This window comes from Eumetopias jubatus, unplaced genomic scaffold, assembly GCF_037043125.1.
Source record: "Eumetopias jubatus isolate StellerSeaLion01/CBP00866 unplaced genomic scaffold, mEumJub1_p1.0 scaffold_5, whole genome shotgun sequence".
In the NCBI taxonomy this organism is placed as follows: Eukaryota; Metazoa; Chordata; class Mammalia; order Carnivora; family Otariidae; genus Eumetopias; species Eumetopias jubatus.
In genome coordinates, this window is record NW_028274811.1 from 65,170,801 (window position 1) to 65,197,187 (window position 26,387).

Consider the following 26,387-nt stretch of genomic DNA (forward strand, 5'->3'; position numbering starts at 1 on the left):
CACAATAGCCAAACTGTGGATAGAGCCAAGATGTCCATCGACAGTTGCATGGATAAAGAAGATGTGGTATATACATACAATGGAATATGTAAAAATTCATTTTTCCCTTCCTGCTATTTTCTTTCTTTCTTTTTTTAACATATAATGTATTATTTGTTTCAGAGGTACAGGTCTGTGATTCAATAGTCTTACACAATTCACAGCACTCACCATAACATATACCCTCTCCAATGTCCATCACACAACCACCCCATCCCTCCCACCCCCACCGTCCAGTGAGATCATATGATACATGTCTTTCTCTGATTGACTTATTTCACTCAGCATAATACATCTCAGTTCCATCCACGTCGTTGCAAATGGCAAGATTTCGTTCCTTTTGATGGCTGCATAATAGGAGGGGGAGATGAATCACGAGAGACTGTGGACTCTGAGAAACAAACTGAGGGTTTAGAGGGGAGGGGGTTGGGGGGATGGGTTAGCCTGGTGATGGGTATTAAAGAGGGCACGTACTGAATGGAGCACTGGGTGTTATATGCAAACAATGAATCATGGAACACTATATCAAAAACTAATGATGTATTGTATGGTGATTAACATAACATAATAAAATTTAAAAAAAATAAGTAAAATAAAATAAAATGTAACTGTTTTAAAGGCCAATATTTGCTCCATGAGCTCCCAGAGCAGAAGCAGTCTCATGGAAGGAATAAAATAAAGATCAGTTCCCGGTCCCCCTCTCACCCTTAAAAATCATGTATAATGGTCTTTATTATTCACTTCTTAAAACAGAGTATTACAAGTTTTCAGATTTTAAGATACATAGCAAGATCTTATATTTTTCAGGACAAAATATTGAATATTTTCTCATTTAAAGTTTTGAGAATATAGCCCTTATTTCATTGGAAATAAACTTCAGAAATTTTTACTTAGGTATTACAATAAGTTAGGTGTGCTTAAAGCAGTAGTTAAAAATTAGTAATGCACACCAGGAGCAGTGTGTACCATGAAGCAGCTAACAAAGTAAATAATGCACAATGCAAAATTTTGTTTAGCAGAATGATGTACTCATGCATCATTTATAAAATAAATCTATATGGGAAAGTAATCATGAAATGCAATAACTATATGAAATGAAAAAGTCATGTGATTTCATGTTTATTATGTTTTATATCTATCTTAGTATCCCAAAGCCTGCTCTTTTATATCCTGGTATCAATACTTGCCTCAGTCATGATCTAGTTGGTTATTTCCCCTTGGAAGGGGTTTTTTTGCAGATCCTTCTAAGAATCTGCTCCTTCTTCCATTCTTTCCCAATGCTATCTGCTATAAGAAATGTTTCCTGATCTACGGGAAACCACTCCACTCATCAGAAATAGTATCTTCTTCCACTATAACCCATTGCAATGCACATGCCTCTATTGAGTATAATATTTTAATGTCTTTATTTATCACTTCTACTAAATTGTTAAGTCCTTCAGAGCAAGAACTATGTCCCAACTCACGTAGAGAATATTGTATACAGTAGGTGTTTGATGAACAAACAAATTAACTAAAATGCATTTTGTCAAATGATTTGTACAATAGCCATACATAAGGATTTTTTTTTTTCTAATTAACTATTGTCCTTTTAATGTTTATGTAGTGGTCTTTTGCATGGTTTTGGCTGCAAACTTCATTTGAATTCAAACTTCATTTGAATACTTCTCCTATGCTCAATTAATATCCTATAGGAGGAGCCTGAATCTCCTTTTCTTATGATCTGTCATCTAGGTAATAAACATGTGATAAGTGATACAGCCAGGTATCCCCACTGTTATGAGAAGAGAGCAGCAGTAGTAGGCAGACTGGCATCCACTACCCAGTATCACCAGCATGAGCTTCATATCTGGACATAGTGGGCATAGTCTTACCGGGAATAACCTCTCCTTGTCCCTAGCTGGATAGCCTCCAGACTAATTCTGATAACCCAGGATATTTCTGATCATTAGTTCTAATAGCTTTTAGTGGATTCCTTTACTCCTTAAACTGTCCAAAATGAGCTATTGCTTACAAATAAAAATCAAGTTAAATACACAGTTACTGACAGTGTGATTCACTCCAAAATATAGTCCAAGGTGAAGATGTCAATCATACACACACAAAAACAGAAACAACACAAAAAGTGGAAAAATGAAAAAATAAAACATCATGATGCTGTGTCATTTCACAAATCAAATCCCTCCCCACAAAAAGACAGCAAAATTTGTTTTACTTAAAAAATAATAGACTTTGGGCACCTGGGTGGCTCAGATGGTTAAGCGTCTGCCTTCGGCTCAAGTCATGATCCCAGGGTCCTGGGATCAAGTCCCGCATTGGGCTCCCTGCTAGGCGGGGAGCCTGCTTCTCCCTCTGCCTCTGCCTCTCTCTCTCTCTCTCTCTGACTCTCATGAATAAATAAATAAAACATAAAAAAAATAGACTTTGAAGCAGTTCTCTCTGTGGTACTTACTTGTTACATCAATAAATAGCACTTGAACTACTGAATGAACAGCAAATTTGGTTATTTAAACAAATATTGGTTTGGGAGGATCACTAGCTGTAGTGATGTTCAGAGTAAAGATAAAAAATCAATTGATAATTTTATCTCATTACTTTGTTTAAAAGGCATACCCAAGGTAGCAATTTTATACATACAAAGAGGTCACTGTAAAAATTCTGGTGAAATTTTGCATTTGGGACCAAGGCAATGAGATAACTTCTCTGTACTCATCCCTATATCAAATAATACATTTTGAGCTATCTAGTTGGTATCTACTGATATCTAGTTAGCTTAGTCTTTTTTAAAATTTAAAAATGGCATGGAATATAAAATCAAGTAATTTCCTTTATAATCGATGTTTTATTTAGTTTATTCTTTCTTCATCTAAACTGTTATTAATGCAAGAGATTATGATAACCCATCCTTTAAACTCTTCAAAATTTTTTGGATTATGTGGTCTTACTCTTCTGTTTTATTTTCATTTCTAAGCTGTGCATTTACCAAGTAGTCTTTAAACATTTACCAAGTTTCTTTTGTTGTTGCTTTTGTTTTGTTTTGTTCTGTTTTGCTTTTGCTTGAAGAAAACATTTTTTATTTGTCTCTGATCGAACTAAATCATAATAAATCAGAATCTTATTCCTCAGTAATGTTTTATTTTCCACCATAATTTATACCTCTTATTGACCATCTTTTTTTTTTTTTTTTCCTTTTTCACTCAGCAGAATAGCCTAAGTTATATCCCCTACTTCAGGCAACATTGGCACTGGTTCTCTCTCTTTCTCTTTTCTTTCTTTATTTAGAGAGAGAGTGTGTGTGCACGGCCGGGAGGTGGAGGTGGTGGGGGGGGTAGGGAGAGAGAATCTGAAGCAGGCTCCATGTTGAGCACAGAACCCAAGACAGGACTTGATCTCACGACCCTGAGATCATGACCTGAGCCAAAATCAAGGGTAGAACACTTAACTGACTGAGCCACCCAGGTGACCCTGGTCTTTGTTCTTATGGTTAAAAACTCCTATCTTTATTCTTTTTTAAGATAATTGTTGGAAAAATGAAGAGTTCCTTTGCAGATGTTGTCTTACTTAGTAAAAACTATCCTTTATTCCAGAAATTAGATCCAGGAAGATATTTAATGACTTTAGTATTTTGCCATCTGTTTTCAGTGTTTATCCCTATTTTACAGATGTAAAGTTGACCCCAAGTCAACTTTTACTGCAATTGCTCATTTTTTTAAATAACTTCTATAGACTACAAATCAACTGTGAAGTGATAGGAAACAAGTAATTAGATGGGCACAAAATGAAAATTGACAGAGAGATTTGCAGTGTTATAACTTGTAAATTAATTTGTTTTAAAATTAGAAAATTTAAATGTTTGATTTTTAATCAACTTTTAAATAGGCTATCATAAAATCCTTTAGGGATTTTTAACTTGTTTTTTTTTTAAATTTATTTATTTATTTGAGAGAGAGAACACAAGCAGGGGGAGGAGTAGAGGGAGAAGCAGACTCCTGGCTGAGCAGGGAGGCTGACATGGGGCTCAATCCCATGATACTGAGACCAGACCCGAGCTGAAGGCAGACGCTTAACCAACTGTGCCACCCAGGCTCCCTTAGAGATTTTTAACTTGTATTAGTGAATTTGTATACTGGGTCATAGTTCTATATAATTAAGTTCTCTACAGAATTATATAGTTCACAGAACATTTATAAAATAGAAGTTGGAATTCTCTAATATTGTTTAATGGAAGAAGAGACTATTGTGGTATGAAATTATCGAGCCTAGAGCCCAAAGAAGTATATTAAAAATCTTGACAGCACCACTTAAAATCAACAAGGTTTAGTTTTCTTATTTGTAAAATAGACTGTAGTTATTATTTGTAGCACACTGGAGATGAGTATGCCATAATTCATAGGAATGCTATGAATCTCAAATGAGATACAGATGGTGAAGGTGTATTATAAATTATAAAAGTCTATGAAAATGTAAAGCAGGGGTGGCAAATTTTTTCTGTAAAGGGTCAGATAGTAAGTGTTTTTGGCTTTGCCTGTGTTAAAGTCTTTGTCACAATGGTTCAACTCTGCTGTTATAGCCTCCAAGCAGCTATTGACAGTAAGTAAAGGATTAAATGTGCTATGTTCAGTAAACTTTATTTGTAGATACTGAAATTTAAATTCCACATAATTTTTATATGTTACAAAATATTATTCTTTTTTAAGCTTTTCCCCCCAACCATTCAAAATTGTAAAAACACTCTTAACTTGCAAATTACTGGAAATAAAAATCAGCAATTGTTTGTTTTGGGCCTATAGCCTGTGCTTTTGCTGACCCCTGATGTAAAGCACTGTAAATGATGATCTACTAACTTTCCATTATCTCTTCATATCTTTAGAATGCACAAAACTCAAATCTTCCAATTAAATTATTCGATCCCTAATATCCATCACACACTCCTTTATAACAATGGAGGTCACAAAAAACAAAATGACTCTTACTTTAAAGGTTGTATCAATGCATTTGGGAAAACAGCAGTGAAAGCAAGGACATAAGGCAGAATATATATCTTAAGAATGTGCAAATGCAGAGACAGGAAAATTTAAATTTCATTAAAGATATTGAGAGCTTATGGCATAAAAACTAGCCTTTTTGGTCTCATGTTTTCAAATGTTTCTTTTATTTAGTGATTAAAGTAGTATTCATAGTCTATTTTTTCCTCATAGTCTGATAGTCTTTTTCCTCAGTCAATTGTTCTTTTCTTTTTTTTTTTTAAAGATTTTATTTGTTTATTTGAGAGAGAGAGAATGAGAGACAGAGAGCACGAGAGGGAAGAGAGTCAGAGGGAGAAGCAGACTCCCTGCTCAGCAGGGAGCCCGATGCGGGACTCGATCCTGGGACTCCAGGATCATGACCTGAGCCGAAGGCAGTCGCTTAACCAACTGAGCCACCCAGGCGCCCTCAACTGTTCTTTTCAATCTGATATTTAAAAACATCTATCAGTTCTTAATTCTACAAAATTTCTAATCTTCAATAATTTTGATTAGTTTCTGCTGTGACAGTGTGGTGACTAATCGTATCATTTCTGTGTCCAGCATGGCATTAAAATTCAATTAATATGAGATGATGAGTTAATTTAGTCACAATAGCAGTAAACACCAACTTTTCATTAGAATGGGAATGACAGAATTTATATACATGGCATAATATATATATTCAAAGTAATAATGAAGGGCGCCTGGGTGGCTCAGTCATTAAGCGTCTGCCTTCGGCTTAGGTCATGTTTCCAGGGTGCCGGGATCGAGCCCCACATTGGACTCCCTGCTCAGCGGGAAGCCTGCTTCTCCCTCTCCCACTCCCCCTGCTTGTGTTCCCTCTCTCGCTGTCTCTCTCTGTCAAAAAATAAATAAAATCTTTATAAAAAAAGTAATAATGGAAAATTATATTGATTGTAAATAAATATATTAAGATGAAAATACAATAAAATTAATCTCCATTTACTACTATTTGATTTTTTGAAAAAAACATTAAAAATGCATAGGCCTACCTATGAATAATGTTTGTATACAGTTAAAAGTATAATGTTTGACACAGTTAGAAATTATAATATTATTCACAATAGGAACTTTTTTTCTGAAAACTTTGAAATGACATTGTCTTCAGTTTCAGATTTTAAAATAATAATGGTAAATAAAATGATAGTAACAGAAAATAAGTGAATAATAAATGAGTAAAAAAATAAAAACTGCTATTATGTCTTATACAAAAAAAAATAGGTATTTATTTTTCATTGTAAGAAGAATTTAAGAATGAGCCAGTTAAGTGTGCAATGATACCACTTTCTTGCTTCTCAATTATAACAACTAGTTAAATAAAATAGCAAAAAACTGAATAGTATGGCTAATTAAGTTCATTTAAAAATACCAGTGAAGCCTGAAACTTAACCGGACTAGCTATCATAAGAGTGATAATAATTAATATAATAAAGCTTTAGAATTTGAACTAATTTCACGTACAGTTTCATGCAATCTTCTTACATTAAATAGTCTGAGATATGAATTGCCTATCCCTAATTCAGTTAGGTTACTTCCATAAGTTCATAAGAACAATAATTGAAAACTTTGGATTTATGTATCAGTTAAGCAGGTGCCAAAGCCCATGTTTGTAGGGACTTTTCCTGTTCCAGTATCACTATATTCTATGGCTAAACATTGGAATCTTAGAATATGTTTTCCATTCAATAACAAAACAAATGGCATGAATTAATCTAGATAATTATCTTCTACAATGGGGAAAAATAAGCCAAAACATGTAGTTATCATTATTCATCTATACCAGTGTGTCTCAAAGGTTTTTTGTTTTTCCCAAGAATAGCCCACATTTTAATTACCTGAAATAGTAGTTAATAGTCTTATCTTAGACTGAGACCTCATCTTAGGCTGAATCAGAATATTCTGTGGTCAGAAACAGTATTTTAAAAGACTCCATAATTAATTCTGACAAACACTCTTTCCTAAGAACAGAAACAACATTATGGGTATCATTTGTTTACATGTATATGGGGCAGATATTTTAGCAATAATTCAGCATTGCTTTAGGATTACCTACGTAAGGATAATGCTGATAATCAATAGGCATTTCAATTTTAGAATCCCTGAGTTTCGTTTTACTTCCCCCCATTTTTGTTTTGTTCCATAAACAAAAAAAGAGTTTATAATCTGATAATGTGGATGAAAGTTGTAAGCTACTGAAAACTGAGATTTATATATTTTATTCTCCAAATTACTAAAGATAGGGGCACCTGGGTGGCTCAGCGGTTAAGCGTCTGCCTTCGGCTCAGGTCATGATCCCAGGGTCCTGGGATGGAGCCCCGCATCATGCTCCCTGCTCAGCAGGAGGCCTACTTCTCCCTCTCCCTCTCCCCCGCTTGTGTTCCCTCTCTCGCTGTGTCTCTCTATGTCAAATAAATAAATAAAATCTTAAAAAAAATAAACAAAAAACTCCACAAATTACTAAAGATAAATGAGTATAGCTTTCTACTAAATGAAAATATACCTGTGAAAGTAAAATTAGATAAGTAAAAAATAGAATGTAAGATGTTTATGGAATGTTAAAGGTTAAAAGAATAGCTAGCACACATACAATTTTGAGGGGCAACAGAAATAATGTTTTAACAGATTAAATAGTTCTTAAAAGCCGTCTCACTTATTAAGCTACCAACTGTCCATGGGCTTTAATTTTTTCAACCTTAAGACAAGGCCAGGTTTGCTCTAGGGAGTATCTATAATTTCCATCAGTTTTTTTTTTTTTTTTTAATCAATGATTCTATGATTGAACCAATGCATAGTAGGTTTTGTTTGTTTTTTTTTTTTCCTTCTTCCTCCTCCAAAGTCCCATAAATAAATTGAGTATTTCTCTGCTTTGAGTAGCTAGCTTATTAACCTTTCATACACGCATATTTCTCTTTCCTGTTTTCATAGCAATGCCGGCTGGAAATGCTCGATGATCTTGACCCTCTTGATGACTGTAGAGTACCTAAATAATCTGCATTATTGCTATATTTTTGATAATACAAACAAAAAGGTGTCAGTTATTAGGTATGGATAAAAATATACTAATTTAAGCCAGGTAATTAGTGATCCATTCTTCACAGTAGAGCTCCAGGTGTATCTATGGCCTGCTTTAGGGCACTAGGTTTCTGATAAAAAATTTTGCAACTGAAGAAGAGCCTTAGGACTTACTTTTTTTTAAGGAAAAAAAGAAAGCTTTACTTTCTAAAACGTCTATGTTTTTCTGCTTGAGGCTATCTTCATTTTCCTTCAGAGGCCAAATGAGTACTTTGTGCATTTTGTTAAAGGCATCTTCCAAAATTGTTTCACAAGTGGAATCCCCACTGATAAGAATGGGCATATGGAAAAACAAGCATCAAAGGGCATGCCCCAAAGAAAAGCCACAGAGCTTGACAGGCTTAAAGGAGGTTTGGGGAAGAAAATAAGCTATCAATCAATCCAATCGGATGTACCCATGACATTTGTTCTTTTTTTGAAAGTATGTCTTTGATAAGGATCTATTCCACCTGAGCTTGAATACTTTTCATTTTGCCCACAAAGAGCCTCATGTGCTCATAACAACTAAATGTAATGCCACATTTTATAAATACTAAGCCCTAGTAATATTAGTAATTAATTTTTTAAGGCTAGCCCTCAGTATTGTTGTCATTTTGAAAAGTGCATGGTAAATGTGTAATTTATCACACTGCATGAAATTTAATCTGATGTGTGAAATTACAGGAAAAATAGAACGTCCAAATATGAACAGATTTTGAATGTTACTCTTCCCAGGAGCCTTCATGTAAGGCTCTCAGCCTCGGTAATTGTACCAAAAGCCGTTCTAAAAGTCTGTGTATGCACGCTACATAATGTGCAAATGTACACATGATATGTCACTGTCCTTTGCATTAAAATTGGTAATATTGTTTACCAATTGCAGCTAAAATCCTTTTAGACAGAAAAAATAGGAATTCCATTTTAAAATAAGTGGATTTGAATCCTACTGGTACCTACCTTCCTGACTCTTTATATGAAAATACTCTGACATGCTGCATTCCAATTCCTATTACCTGTATAGATTTTCTAAGCTGTAAAACAGATTTGAGCAAATGGGTTCCAGAAGTGTACCAATTAATAGTATAAAAAATTAATTAATACATCAGTCATCTCCAGTTTATATTTGATATTAGTATATGCTAGCTTGACATTCTTCTTCTTCTTCTTTTTTTTTTTTTTGCCAAGTTATCTGGTTGGTCTCAGCAATTTAAAAAACAAGATTGATTAATAAAATTAGAAAACAGCATTTAAAAAAATGATTTAAGGATTATTTTTCCTTAAAATTAAGTGACTATGTGTCTACAATGCCAGTTAATTGTTACTTTAAAAATAAGAAGTGTTTTAAACCAGAGGAAAAATGTCAAGAAAACCTGAATTCTGAGACCTGCAGAATGGATAGTCAGCAGTTGAGTACAGAGCATCAGATAATTTAGAAAAGCAGTGAGTCATGCTTTAAAAGTCACTCTTAAAGACCTCCTACACCTATCATCATGGTAATAATTAAAGTTAAAAATATTAAAATTTTAGTTTTCCTAAAGGCATTGGAGCAATTTTTAAATGCATTATCAAATACACAAACATAAATCAATTTGCCAAAAATTCCAAAAATAAAATAAAACAAAAAACTTTCATAAACTACAAGTTCCCTTTATCCCCCTGATCCAAGTCTCCTCCTGTACAGAAGTGGCCTCTCCTAACTATGTAGTAGAGATTCACCAGGGCCCTTCACTCTGCATTTGTATAATGTATGTGCTTATGTGATATACCTATTAATATCATATATCAATATATTTTAAAAATATAAACGAGGTCCTCTTCTTTTATCCTTGTGGGACTTGCTCTTTTCACTTGCTACTCTGTAAATGACATGTAAAACAAACATTAGGTCTGAATTGTAATCAAAACATAGCTTTACTTTCTCTTCTCTCCCTGTTTCCTTAAACTTTATTCTGTGGGGGTAAATATCCCCTGTAGCTACATGAACATTTATACTGTCCTAAGACTGAATTGGTCGTTCTCTGGTAATAAAATATCCTTTGTTCACTTCTAACCATTAAAGGAAAAAAAGAGAAAAAAACCTCAATTTTGGAAGTAAGTTCTCTAGGCCTACGCAATAAGCATTTTGCAACTGTTTAGCTTTAAATCTTCTTGTTTTAACCATTTGGGATTGTCTCAGGCTAAAGCTACTTGGCAAAGAAATCAGGATGCTTCTATTTTCTTACGATCAGTTTATGATCTCTAAGCTCATCTCTGTCCCCACTAGCCAGCTGCAAATTCAGCCACAAACATTTGTCAAGTAGGGGAAAGGGGAAAATATTCTTACTTGGTTTTGCAGTTTGAGCTGTCTGGAGACTGATGATAATTAAATGTGACTTGCCCTTCAGGGGGTGCTTTCCTCGGCACTTTAAAGGCTCCCAGCTGTACCCAGTCTCTTTTAGTTCTTTTGACTAATGTGAGGCATCTTCTCTCGTTTTGGGTTTTGGTCTTCTTTTCACTCCTGGGCTTTTAGACATTTACCTCCATCTCTGTCTGCTGAGATCTCCCCTCAGGCAGCCCTCTTAGACAGGATCCAAGATGATCCCACATCTGCCCTCTCTCACTGTGCCAAAGGTGCTCTATAAGTAGAACTTGGGGTGCCCTTATAACTACAAATGCTGGGACTGGGAGTGTGCAGGAAAACCCCTCTATCCTTCATAGTTTAAGGCCCATCTTCCAAGCTGTAGGTAAACACTTCTAAAGTTCTCCCAGTGGTTCTTTCTATTTTTTTAATTAAAAAAAATTTTTTCCCCAGTGGTTCTTTTAAAAACTACTTTCAAAAGGCTTGGAAATAAAAAGTGGCATCATTCTCCCTGAATGCATTTGTTTCTAGACCAACTATAAACAGGTGGAATTCTTGGTTCTTGGGATGTATACAGTTTGAATTTTCATAGAGTATAATAATTTTTTCCACTAAATGCTTTTGTTAATTTATACTAGCAACATTTGAAAGTCTCTGTTTTCTCATATCCTTAATTTATTTATAATTTGTGATATCTTTTTCATTTTTATTAGCATAGCAATTCCTATGTCCTCCATTACAGTTTAAAAATCAAATCTCAATAGAAAAGTTAAGAAAACAACATTAACAATTACTCTGGTATTTTTTGTGTGTGTGTGTGAAGTGAGAACTCACTCTCCACATATTGTGTATTATATTATTCACTCTAAAATGTTATTCATCATAAAGTCTTGCTGTTTACAACAACATGGATGGATCTAGAGAGTATAATGCTAAAAGAGATAAGTCAGTCAGAGAAAGACAAATACCATATGATTTCACTCTTTTGTGGAAGGTAAGAAACAAAGCAAATGAGCCAAAGAGTTAAAGAAAGAGAGAGAAACCAAGAAATAGACTCTTTACTACAGAGAACAAACAGATGGTTACCAGAAGGGAGGTGAGTGGGGGGATGGATGAAATAAGTGATGGGGATTAAAGAGCACACTTACCAAGATGAGCGCTAAATAATGTATAGAATTGTCGCATCACTAGGTTGTACACCTGAAAGTAATGTAACACTGTATGATAACTATTCTGGAATTAAAATTTAAAAACTTAATAAATAGAAATAAAATAAAATGTTATTCATCAGTCTCTTAAAAATAACTTTCAGATAATAAATTCTATCATTCACCAAGACCAATCTTTAATCTTTTCTTTCTTTCTTTTCTTTCTTTTCTTTTTCTTTCTTTCTTTCTTTCTTTCTTTCTTTCTTTCTTTCTTTCTTTCTTTCTTTCTTTCTTTCTTTCTTTCTTTCTCTTTGTTTCTTTGTTTCTTTGTTTCTTCCTTGTATGTGTATTTTGGTAAAGTTAAATAAAATTTAGGAGAATCACTTTACATCCACCTCTTTGATTTATCAGTGAATTAGAAATACTTAAGTTCTACTGTGTATACATGAGAGCAAGAATGAGAACAACAGTGCTTGCTTATGAGAGGGAAAAATGCAGAGATTCAAAAAGTAGAAAGTGAAATGTGTTGGGAAGATGACTGATTATGCCAACTGTAAAATGTATGTTTTGATAAAAGAAAATATAACTGGTTCTCTTCATTAGAGGAGTTCTGTAATAAGAAATTATCTATTTTTATTAGATTATATGAACGAGTTTTTTGGTACAATTTAGTTCTTTGAAAATGAAGTATAAACATTCTAAACCAGATTGTCCCTTTATTGCTTATCCCTCTAGCTTGTATTGGTGGCTTTACAGATTTTCCTAAAAATGCCTCTGAACATGCTATAAGAAGAGAGCATCTGAGAGCCTTGAATTTCATATGCCCTTAAATTAAACACAACATGTTAAACCTACACAGAGAAGAATAATGTAAATGGTTAGTGCAATAGAGGTCAATTTCTTATTCTTTTTCTACTTCTCTTTGTCAAGCTTCAAGAACATTCTTTTCTGTTGGTGAGTGATTTTTTTCCCCCAGGAACTTCCAAATTAATTATTTTCCTCTTATTATATCATTTCTTCACTAACCAAAAATAAATTTTGTAATATTCAAACAAGGAAACACTGGCATGCATGACGCTCTCTATTTTGCATTGCAATTTTGTCTTTGTTTGGCCATTTGTTTATTTCAAGTACTGTGGTTTGAAAGCACAGCTGCAATGAAGTGTACCCTAGTATGCAACCAATGTGACTATAGGAGAGCACAGGAACCATACAATAACCACACAAAAAAGAAGCAAGTGGGCGAGTACACACTGCAAATATGCAGAATGACAAGAACATCACCATTTCTTCATTTATGGAAAGCTACTTTTTATCTAGAAATCAGATTTGATTGGGAAAACAATTTTTGACCACACCAGTGATTTTCCATATTTCTTTCCCATATGTGGAAGAGAATGCTCACAGAGATTATGTATTTAATAAGGAGGAAGTTTCTTCATTGAGTTGATATTTAAAAAAATATATCTCCTCTCAGGGTTCCTGGGTGGCTCAGTAGGTTAAGTGCCTGATTCTTGTTTTTGTCTCAGGTCATGATCTCCCTTCCCTCTGTCCCTCCCCACCCTGGTGCACTCTCTCTCTTTAAATAAATAAATAAAATCTTAAAATATATATATATTTCCTAAAACTTTTATCTTGACTTAATACAAAAGTGTAAGACATACATTCTTTCCTCGTATTTGATCAGAATAAAAAAACAATAATAAATACATTTTTATAACTACCATATAAAGAGAATCGTAGGTATATATATGCTTTTTCCTACAATATAGTCTAAAAGCAGGACTGATATATTTCTCATTAGTTTCTTAAAATGCATTTTCTTTGCATTTTGCAACTGAGACTAAATGCCTCTACTTTGTGTATACACAAACACATGCATGTATTACAGCCATGGGGTGAGTAAAATAAATAAATCTAAGAAATCCTCTAATTTATTCTGGAAATGTAATATTATTTGATATTGTTAAAGGCTTCGAAAGGTGATAAAATCATATTACAAAACCTCCATTTAATTCCAGACCAACTAACTGGATAAGCTCTTATAACAGTTTGAAAATATGAAAGCCATTCATTAAATCTTTTTTTTAGAACTATTTATATTCACTTTACATTACAAGGCTATTGCCATTAAGTAGAAGGGCTATTTTATTTTCTTTGCACAATAGCTGAGATCTGTTTTAACAATGAAAAAAATCCATTAGATTATTCTTCAGAGTACAGGTTTGATAGGGAAAAAAAAGATGTTCAGCTTTTTAAAAAGTTGCCCAGGTATTTATGTGCTCAGATAACCACAAAAGTACTTTTGTTTAAGATCGCCTACTTGGCATGCAAATGGTCTTTATAAAGCAATGCTTGATTTGCCCTATTTTAAATTAAATTCCTGTGACTTTTTGTCAGGCTACTGGATAGGAACATGGAATCTGACATATTGAATCAGTCCATTGCTCCATCAAGTAGACTATTTTGTTTCCAATAATAGTCTATAAAATGAGACTTCAGAGAAAAATAAAGTATATTGCATGCTGTGAATTTTGAAAGATCTTACCTAATGTTCCTGATTCAGCCCCATGCAGGCATTTCACTGTGAACTTTAAGGTGAGAGCAATGCAAAATTTTCACATTTCCTTTACCGTAGAAGTACTTCAAGTGCATTTCTTACTTCCAGCTAACAGCAATTTATGTAGTAAGCTTATGTTATTTTGATAAGATTGCTTATTTATAGTAAGTTATAAAAGTGGTAACAGCTTAATATTAAATTTAATTCTAGATATTCTGTAAAAGTCTGCAGTAGTTTTGATGGTGATTTTATTTTGAAAATGTTTATGGGGCTCTAAATAGCTCAGGCTATTATAAATGCAGCAGTATTCTTTTCAGCTTATCCTTTATATGACTAACAGGTTGGCTGCTACTTCAACATAATCTAAGAGCGTCTGCTCACCTTAGTTATAAGGAAGCCTTAAAATTCAAGTGGGAAATTGAGGAATATGTGTTTAGGAATATTTGAATATGTGTCAAATATATTTGACTCCTATTTGTCTCCTAGGTATATATGATACATGTTTATTTTAATAGCAAGCAACTACATTAACCAAAATTTGAAAAAAAAGTTTAAAGTTTATACTAACATTGACCTAGACCAATCACACCCCACTCAGCTCAAGGAACACTGAATTGCAGAATCTAGAAGCTAAAGTGACTGCATTTATCACATTACAGTCACCAAAATAAATTTTCATAGTATCTCATTTCGAGAGCTACTTCAAAGAATAACACATACTTATACAAAATACTTATATGAAAACAGAAGTAATACCCAATCAATATAGTTTTTTGAAAAGTACACATGATGTTTTCCCAATAATTTATATTGATTGAGACATAGTACATGTTACTTTGTCTCCTCCTTCATTCAGGTACAAAAATTAACTATTATGAATACATAGTTAATTTTTTCCCCACAGAATTATTAAAATAAAAAATCAAAAGATTTTTCCCCAGAAATGACATTATACTATCATGCTCTGCACTACTATGCATAAGGTCAGGGAATCTAAGAACACATAATTGTTTTAATCATATTACCTTGAGTAAGGCCAAACACAAATCAAGAGACAGACTTAGCTCAGTTAAAGGTTTTATTATACTCACAGCCTCCTGGGGAGATCACGGTACACCAGGCAGGGCCATTCAGGGGAAACAGTAGACTCTGTCAGGAGGCAGCCAAGTAAAAGGGGAACTGTAGGCAAGCACCTTTATTGTGGTTTCTGCGGGAAGAAAAGGGTGAGGTAGGGCAAACAGGCTCAGAATTGGTTTGCTGTGTTTGGTGGCTCCCTCCCTGTAATATTCATATTCACTGTGACTGTTACAGCATATAGTTTAAAACTATCCAAGGACTCCAGATGTTTACGGATGAGTTACAGTTTGTTTAAAGATAGCTAATAGTCCCTTAGGTGGATGTTAAAGCATCCATTACAGAAATTAAACATATGGTTAATACAATGATATATCCATCCTTAAATATCACTATTGTTCTAATCAATATGAATATAATTCACATATAAATTGAAATGAAATATATTCATGCATTTTATTTTTTTTATTTAAATTCAATTAGCCAACATATAGTACATCATTAGTTTCAGATGTAGTGTTCAGTAATTCATTAGTTGCATATAACACCCAGTTATTCATGTATTTTAAAATTAGCTTTCATTTGTTCCATGGATTGTTACAAACAAATGTCCTGTTCTATTTTTACTATTCACTTTTCAACTTGCTTTACAAAAATGCACAAGCAATTTCTGACTTCCACTAAAGAAAATATAGAGGCCAGACTGATAATTTGTGTGAAAATGTTGCAATATTTTTAGAAAATCTCCTATCTGAATCATGAGCTTTATTAGCAGATTCTTTTTGGATTCTGGAGGAACTGTGACATTTTTTCAACTCATAAATAGATGATCTTTTGTATTATTCTGCAAAACTCACTCAGTTTGGTTCTTGATATAAGCCTTACCTTTTTAAAAAGTCACATTAAAAAGTGACTTCACTTGCATTATAATAAGAAACACTGTATAAAAATCTCAATTCAATTTAAAAAGAAGTAATGTTAATTGACCTTTTCAAAATAGAAAACTGAAGTTAAGTAGGGATGAAAAGGGCATCCAGAGTTTTGTTTCAGTTCCCCCCTCCTATCAATTTTTAAATATCATTTGGCAACTGGTTTAGATTAATTATTATTAATTAATATTCAGCAGAGAAGCAAATAAGGATGCACTACCTAAAGTACTTAAGAAGGCAACTTATTTCACCATTATTAATTGATTCCAAACTATTTTCCTCTCTTATGAATTTCATCGGAACTAGTCACCATTATGCTAAATCAAAGACTACAGCATTTTATCACTGTGTATGTTTTGAGTACTCATGCAAATTTTAAGCTGAGTCTGATCAGTCTGTAATACTTGCTATGATCAGCTCCATGCCTGTCTTTCCCACCTGATCATTTGTCTCTCTCCTTAGTCATCAGATTCATACTGACTCTCTTTCCTTACCTTCAATATGCCCCTGGTCTCAGACTATGTCCTACTCTCTGCTCCATACCCTCTCCCTACCTTGAATGGCTAAGATTCATCATTCAGTTCTCAGGTAAAATGTAAGCTTTTCAGAATCAACTTCCCAAACCACCTTTTCTACAGAAGTCCCCTTCTCTTTCTATCATAGAATCAGTTAGTTTTCATTATAGTATAATTTTAGATAATGTTTCTTACATATTTTCTTTGTTCTTGATATTAATAGTCTTCCTCACAAATGATAAATTCCATAAGGATGGGAAACTTTTGCAACACTGATTAAATGCAAGGCTTAGCAAAGTGCTTGACACTCAGTTCATTTATTCTGATCCAGTGAAAGTTATGAAAATGTTGGTATGGGAAAAAGGAAAGAAGGAATCTAATTTTTTTTTTTTTTTTTTTTTTAGAGATGCAGCTATTAGTCTATGTTTAGGGTGATTAGGTGGAACAAATCTATTAAAATGTTCTACTAAAAGATATTCATTTCTTGCCACAGACAGTGCAGGGCAGCAGTTCTACATGAGTGAATCTCTTCCACTGATATAAGTTTTCTCTTGAGTTGGTCTTCCCACAGTCCAGACTGACATGCTGATAGTGACAGTGGTGGTGAAGAAAGCCAGAGCACCAGTAAATGTACTTGGTCATATATTACAGCCATGTTCTCCAACAGCTTGTATGCATAAACACATTTTGTTCTCCATTTCTCTGACTCATCTATCCAATTATTAAATGGTTCTGTACTCAAATAAAAAAGGGAGAGCTGACAGTTTTCTATAATGCTCCATTCTCCAAAGAGTTATTCTGAAGACTCATTACACCATGTTAATAAGCTAAATAGTAAGGTGATATTCTTGAATACTATTATAATTAAAGCTGAAGATATTCATAAAATGTCTATTTGGAAATTTTTTGGTTTTTTATTTGAAAATTTTGATTTTCAAGTGAGAAATTATTGTTTAGAGGAGAGAAATATCAAAACAGAAGTTTTAAAATTCAAGTGTAAAATAATGGTGTAAAGTTCCTCTGAGATAAGACAATAAAGAAGTAATTCACAGTAATATTGAAGGAAAAGTATACGCACAATTAAGTGTTACTCTATACAGAAACGAGAAAGTTAAAATAAGTGGTATTGACCATGTGATCCATGAGTAAAAACCTTTGAATTTGACAAGATTCAGAAGATTCCAAAAAACTCCCAAAAAGCTGATTTAAACTTCTCTTAAATGTCCTGTGACCATCTATCTGCAAAACTCTCTTTACGCTAAGTAGAAACTCTTTCTGAGGACTTTAAAAAATTTTATGATTCATGTTCAGTTAGTCGAGGTTTACAAGATCTTGTATGTTGTATAGCACCATCCAGACTAACTACACTATGTAAAATTAATTCTTAAATTATAACATACAAAGGTCTTTTTTACATGGTACTACTAGCCTAGAAAGTTAAAATACCTTCTACGAATGTTCTAGAAATTAAGATGTTCACCTCAGAAACTATGTATCAGAATAGACAAAAATCTAGACCAAAAAACAAATACATGAATTTCCTTAAATACTTAAAGCAAACAACAGCCATACGTGGACAATAATTGACTTTGTTATTATTACTCACAAATGAGAGAGTATGATCATATGATCATCTCAAAAGATGCAGAAAAAGCATCTGACAAAATTCAAAACTCACTCACACTGTTGCTACCATTAAGACCAGTACTAGTACCAGTACTACTTCTAGTAATAGTAACATAACTTCTCAGAAAAGTAGAAATAGGAAGAAAAAACACTTTCCCAATGTTATACATTTGTCCACCCCCCAAAAAAATATAGCTAAAAATACATTTAAGTAGAAATACTGCAACCTTTTCATTGATGGTTGAAGACAAGGCAAAGCTATGTCTTTTACCACTTGCACTCAATAAGCCAGTTGCATTAAAGCATTTATAAAATATACAAACATAATAATTAAAGATGCAAAAGTATAATGTCCATTATTCATACATACCATGTGTACATTGAAAAATTAATGGATTATGAACAAACAAAAAACAACTAAACCTCATATGGAAATGTAATGAATCACAGGATATAAGTTCAATATAAAAATAAATATTTCTATGTACTAGCAACAAACACTTTGGAAACAGAATCTAAAAATGTATTCACAGTAGAACTAAATATATTAAATAGCTAGGAATAAATCTAACAAAACATGTGTAAGACCTCTACAATGAAAATCTTAAAATAATCATACTAAAAGAAATTTAAAATTTAAAAATGTCTAAGCCAATGGAAAATACAATATTGGAAGACTCAATATTGTTAACATCTCTATTAATTCTAATGATCTTGTATACTTGTAAATACAATCCTAATGAAAATAACAGAAGTTTTTTTTCATAAAATTAACAAAATCAATTTATAATTATAACAATGCAAAGAGCTTGAATTGAGCAAAAAGGGGGTCTTCAACAAGAAGAACAAATATGGAGGAAAAACTATCTCACATAAAGACTTTCACAAAGCGGGCGCCTGGGTGGCTCAGTTGGTTAAGCGACTGCCTTCGGCTCAGGTCATGATCCTGGAGTCCAGGGATCGAGTCCCACACCGGGCTCCCTGCTCAGCAGGGAGTCTGCTTCTCCCTCTGACCCTCTTCCCTCTCATGCTCTCTATCTCTCATTCTCTCTCTCTCTCAAATAAATAAATTTAAAAAAATCTTAAAAAAAAGATTTTCACAAAGCTATAAGAATAAAATTTAGTGATACGGATGTAAGAATAGACAACTAGAACAATGGAGTGAAAGAGTCTAAATGAACTGATGTGCATATAGAGAAGTGAATTATAAAAAAGGTATCAAGTCAACCTAAGAAAGGAAACTCTTGTAAGCAAATAATGATAGAAGAACTTGATATCTGTACCAAAACAAACACAAAACCAAAAAATCAAAACTAAAAGAAAGCCGCAAACATTAGCTGATACAACATAAACATGAAGTTACTATAAATCATAGACCTAAACATATATGGTGAAACCATGATTCTAAAAGAAAATACAAGATAATATATTCACATTTTTGAGTACTCGAAGATTTCGTCAATCAAACAGAATCACTCACTATAAAATAAGAAAAAGATACATTGAATTTCAGCAAATTTAATATCAACTCACCAGAAAAAATTAATAGGCAAATAACAAACTAGGAATATATTGCTATAGTCATATCTGTCCATGTATTCATATCTATTCTATAAAAAGAATAATTACAAATTAACAAAGAGACACAAGTCAATAAAGGAGGCAAAGTACTGAAGAGGCACTTCATGAAAGAAGTATACAAATGGCCAATAAACACATGAAAAGGTACTCCACATAATCAGTCACTTGAAAAATGTAAATCAAAAACAGAATGAGATACACTAATATTACTCACAAGAATTGCTATAATCAAAAAGACTGACAAGACCAACTATTCAAGAGAATATGGACTAACTGGATTTATAAATTTCTGTTGGGAGCATAAAATGATGAAATTGTTTTTGGAAAACTCACTGATGGTGTCTTTTTTTAATTTTTTATTGTTATGTTAATCACCATACATTACATCATTAGTTTTTCATGTAGTTTTCCATATTTCATTGTTTGTGCATAACACCCAGTGCTCCACGCAGAATGTGTCCTCTTTAATACCCATCAGCAGGTTAACCCATCCCTCCACGCACCTCCCCTCTAGAAACCTCAGTTTGTTTTTCAGAGTCCATCGTCTCTCATGATTCGTCTCCCCCTCCAACTTACTCCCCTTCATTCTTCCCCTCCTGCTATCTTCTTCTTTTTCTTTTTTCTTAACATATGTTCCATGATTTGTTTCAGAAGTACAGATCTGTGATTCAACAGTCTTGCACAATTCACAATACTCACCACAGCACATACCCTACCCAATGTCTATGACCCAGCGACCCCATCCCTCCCAACGCCCACCACTCCAGCAACACTCAGTTTGTTTCCGGAGATTAAGAATTCCTCGTATCAGTGAGGTCATATGATACATGTCTTTCTCTGATTGACTTATTTCACCCAGCATAACACCCTCCAGTTCCATCCACGTATTTGCAAATGGCAAGATCTCATTCCTTTTGATGGCTGAATAATATTCCTTTGTGTATATATACAACCTCTTCTTTATCCATTCATCTGTTGATGGACATATTGGCTCTTTCCACAGTTTGGCTATTGTGGATATTGCTGCTATAAACATTGGGGTGCATGTACCCTTCGGATTCCTACATTTGTATCTTTGGGGTAAATACCCAGTAGTGCAATTACTGGATCGTATGGGAGCTCTATTTTCAATTGTTTGAGGAACCTCCATACTGTTTTCCAGAGGGGTTGCACAGCTTGCATTCCCACCAAAAGTGTAGGAAGGTTCCCCTTTCTCCACATCCCCGCCAACACTTGTCGTTTCCTGACGTGTTCATTTCAGCCATTCTGACTGGTGTGAGGTGGTATCTCATTGAGGTTTTGATTGGATTTCCCTGATGCCGAGCATGTTAAGCATTTCCCATGTGTCTGTTGGCCATTTGGATGTCTTCTTTGGAAAAATGTCTGTTCATGTCTTCTGCCCATTTCTTGATTGGATTATTTGTTCTTTGGGTGTTGAGTTTGATACGTTCTTTATAGATTTTGGATACTAGTCTTTTATCTGATATGTCATTTGCAAATATTTTTTCCCATTCTGTTGGTTGTCTTTTGGTTTTGTGGACTGTTTCTTTTGCTGTGCAAAAGCTTTTTATCTTAATGAAATCCCAATAGTTCATTTTTGCCCTTGCTTCCCTTGCCTTTGGGGATGTTTCTAGGAAGAAGTTGCTGCGGCTGAGGTCGAAGAGGTTGCTGCCTGTGTTCTCCTTTAGGATTTTGATGGACTCCTGTCTCCCGTTTAGGTCTTTCAACCATGTGTGGTGTAAGGAAATGGTCCAGTTTCATTCTTCTGCATGTGGCTGTCCAATTTTCCCAACACCATTTGTTGAAGAGACTGTCTTTTTTCCATTGGACATTCTTTCCTGCTTTGTCAAAGATAAGTTGACCATAGAATTGAGGGTCCATTTCTGGGCTCTCGATTCTGTTCCATTGATCTACGTGTATGTTTTTGTGCCAGTACCATACTGTCTTGATGATGACAGCTTTGTAATAGAGCTGGAAGTCCGGAATTGTGATGCCGCCAGCTTTGCTTTTCTTTTTCAATATTCCTCTGGCTATTCGGGGTCTCTTCTGGTTCCATACAAATTTTAGGATTATTTGTTCCATTTCTTTGAAAAAAGTGGATGGTATTTTGATGGAGATTGCATTGAATGTGTAGATTGCTCTAGGGAGCATTGACATCTTCACAATGTTTTTTCTTCCAATCCATGAGCATGGAATGTTTTCCACTTCTTTGTGTCTTCTTCAATTTCTTTCATGAGTATTTTATAGTTTTCTGAGTACAGATCCTTTGCCTCTTTGGTTAAATTTATTCCTAGGTATCTTATGGTTTTGGGTGCAATTGTAAATGGGATCGACTCCTTGATTCTCTCTCTTCTGTCTTGTTGTTGGTGTATAGGAATGCCACTGATTTCTGTGCATTGATTTTATATTCTGCTACTTTACTGAATTCCTGTATGAGTTCTAGCAGTTTTGGGGTGGAGTCTTTTGGGTTTTCCACATACAGTATCGTATCATCTGCAAACAGTGAGAGTTCGACTTCCTCTTTGCCGATTTGGATGCCTTTGATGTCTTTTTGTTGTCTGATTGCTGTGGCTAGGAATTCTAATACTATGTTGAATAGCAGTGGTGAGAGTGGACATCCCTGCCGCGTTCCTGACCTTAGGGGAAAAGCTCTCAGCTTTTCCCCATTGAGAATGATATTCGCTGTAGGTTTTTCATAGGTGGCTTTTAGGATATTGAGGTAGGTCCCCTCTATCCCTATACTCTGAAGAGTTTTGATCAAGAAAGGATGCTGTACTTTGTCAAATGCTTTTTCTGCATCTATTGAGAGGATCATATGATTCTTGTTCTTTCTTTTGTTAATGTATTGTATCACGTTCATTGATTTGAGGATGTTGAACCAACCTTGCAGCCCAGGGATAAATCCCACTTGGTCATGGTGAATAATCCTTTTAATGGACTGCTGCATCCTATTGGCTAGGATTTTGGTGAGAATTTTTGCATCCATGTTCATCAGGGATATTGGTCTGTAATTCTCCTTTATGATGGGGTCTTTGTCTGGTTTGGGGATCAAGGTAATGGTGGCCTCATAAAATGAGTTTGGAAGTTTTCGTTCCATTTCTATTTTTTGAACAGTTTCAGGAGAATAGGTATTAATTCTTCGTGGAATGCCTGATAGAATTCCCCTGGGAAGCCACCTGGCCCTGGGCTTTTGTTTCTTGGGAGATTTTTGATGACTGCTTCAATTTCCTTAGTGGTTATAGGTCTGTTCAGGTTTTCTATTTCTTCCTAGTTCAATTTTGGTAGTTGATACATCTCTAGGAATGCACCCATTTCTTCCAGGTTATCTAATTTGCTGGCATAGAGTTGCTCATAATATGTTCTTATAATTTTTGGTATTGGTTGTGATCTCTCCTTTTTCATTCATGATTTTGTTGATTTGGGTCCTTTCTCTTTTCTTTTTGATAAGTCTGGCCAGGGGTTTATCAATCTTGTTAATTCTTTCAAAGAACCACCTCCTAGTTTCGTTGATCTGTTCTACTGTTCTTTTGGTTTCTATTTCATTGATTTCTGCTCTGATCTTTATGATTTCTCTTCTCCTGCTGGGTTTAGGCTTTATTTGCCATTTTTTCTCTAGCTCCTTTAGGTGTAGGGTTAGGTTGTGTATTTGAGACCTTTCTTGTTTCTTGAGAAAGGCTTGTAGTGCTATATACTTTCCTCTTAGGACCACTTTTGCTGCATCCCAAAGATTTTGAACCGTTGTGTTTTCATTTTCATTGGTTTTCATGAATATTTTTAATTCTTCTTTAATTTCCTGGTTGACCCATTCATTCTTTAGTAGGATGCTCTTTAGCCTCCATTTATTTGAGTTCTTTCCGACTTTCCTCTTGTGATTGAGTTCCAGTTTCAAAGCATTGTGGTCTGAAAATATGCAGGGAATAATCCCAATCTTTTGGTAGTGGTTGAGACCTGATTTGTGACCTAGGATGATCAATTCTGGAGAATGTTCCATGGGCACTAGAGAAGAATGTGTATTCTGTTGTTTTGCGATGGAATGTTCTGAATATGTCCGTGAAGTCCATTTGGTCCAGTGTGTCACTTAAAGTCTTTATTTCCTTGTTGATCTTTTGCTTAGATGATGTGTCCATTTCAGTCAGGGGGGTGTTAAAGTCCCCCACTATTATTGTATTGTTGTCAACGTGTTTCTTTGCTTTTGTTATTAATTGCCTTATATAATTGGCTGCTCCCATGTTAGGGGCATAATATTTACAATTGTTAGATCTTTTTGTTGGATAGACCCTTTAAGTAGGATATAGTGTCCTTCTTCAACTCCCATTACAGTCTTTGTTTTAAAATCTAATTTGTCTGATATAAGGATTGCCAACCCAGCTTTCTTTTGGTGTCCATTAGCATGGTAAATGGTTTTCCACCCCTTCACTTTCAAATTGGGGGTGTCTTTGGGTCTAAAATAAGTCTCTTGCAGACAGCATACTGATGGGTCTTGTTTTTAAATCCAATCTGATAGCCTGTGTCTTTTGATTGGGGCATATACCCCATTTACATTCAGGGTAACTATTGAAAGGTATGAATTTAGTGCCATTGTATTGCATGTAAGGTGACTGTTACTGTATATTGTCTGTGTTCCTTTCTGATCTATGCTGCTTTTAGGTTCTCTCTTTGCTTAGAGGACCCCTTTTAATATTTCTTGGAGGGCTGGTTTCGTGTTTGCAAATTCCTTTAGTTTTTGTGTGTCCTGGAAGCTTTTTATCTCTCCTTCAATTTTCAATGAGAGCCTAGCTGGATATAGTATTCTTGGCTGCATATTTTTCTCGTTTAGTGCTTTGAAGATATCATGCCAGTCCTTTCTGGCTTGCCAGGTCTCTGTGGATAGGTCTGTTGCCAATCTAATGTTTCTACCATTGTAGGTTACATATCTCTTCTCCCGAGCTGCTTTCAGGATTTTCTCTTTGTCTCTGAGACTCGTCAGTTTTACTATTAGATATCAGGGTGTTGACCTATTTTTATTGATTTTGAGAGGGGTTCTCTGTGCCTCCTGGATTTTGATGCCTGTTTCCTTCCTCACATTAGGGAAGTTTTCTGCTATAATTTGCTCCAATATACCTTCTGCCCCTCTCTCTCCTTCTTCTTCTTCTGGGATCCCAATTATTCTAATGTTGTTTCATCTTATGATATCGCTTATCTCTCGAATTTTGCCCTCATGATCCTGTAGTTATTTCTCTCTCTTTTTCTCAGCCTCTTTATTTTCCATCATTTGGTCATCTATTTCGCTGATTCTCTCTTCTGCCTCATTTATCTTAGCAGTTAGTGCCCTCATTTTTGATTGCACCTCATTAATAGCCTTTTTGATTTCAACTTGGTTAGATTTTAGTTCTTTTATTTCTCCCGAAAGGGTTTCTCTAATAACTTCCACGCTTTTTTCAAGCCCAGCTAGTATCTTTAAAGTCATGATTCTGAACTCTAGGTCTGACATCGTACTAATGTCCGTATTAAGTAGGTCCCTGGCTGACAGTACTACCTCTTGTTCTTGTTGCTGAGGTGATTTTTTCATCTTGTCATTTTGTCCAGAGGAGAATAGATGAATGAGAGAACAAAATGCTAACAGGTTAACAACGTCCCCAGCAAATATACTCTATACAAATCAGAAAAGACCTGAAACCAGGGGAAAAGAAAGGAAAAGAAAGAGGGAAAAAAAGAAAAAAAAAGAAAAAGATAAAAACAAAAATAGAACAATACAAAAAACCCAGAATATGATCAAATATGATCAGACTAGTGCATAGATCAGTGCCACACACTAGATTTTCGGCATATTTTGGTCTGTAGAAAAAAGTGCTTCCTAAAATTTTAAAGGAAGAAAGACTTATATATGTACAAAATAAGGGTTGATACAATGAAGGGATGGAAGATAACTGTAAAGATGAAAATTATAAAAGATTTTATAAGGAATTGGTAAGATAAGAAGTTGTTTGAAAAAAGAAAGAAGAAGATTTAAAAAAAAAAGGATAAAAAATGGAGAGAATGTGATCAGGCAGGAGACTAGAACAAAGCCATACAGTAGTGATTTAGGGTATATTTTGATCTGTTAGAAGAGACTGTATCTCAAAATTTTAGAGAGAACAACTTATATATATATGCCAAAAATAAGGGTAACTACTATGAAGGGATAAAATATGACTCTATAAATGAAAAATTAAAAATGTTTTTTTTAAAGAAGGGATTGATAAGATGTTGGTTGAAAGAGGGAAAAGAAAAATTAAAAAAAAACAGTTAAAAAATTAACTTTGAAAAACTAATGAATCATGGTAAAAAAGCCATGAATTCTATGTGCAGTATTCCCCTAGCGCTGGAGTTCTCCTGTTCTCCTTGATCGGTAAACTTGGTCTTGGCTTGCTGGCTGTTCGTGCTGATCTTCTGGGGGAGGGCCCTGTTGCCGTGGTTCCCTAATGTCTTTGCCGGAGGCGGAATTGCCCTGCCCTTGTCAGCTCGGGGTAAGCAAGCTGTT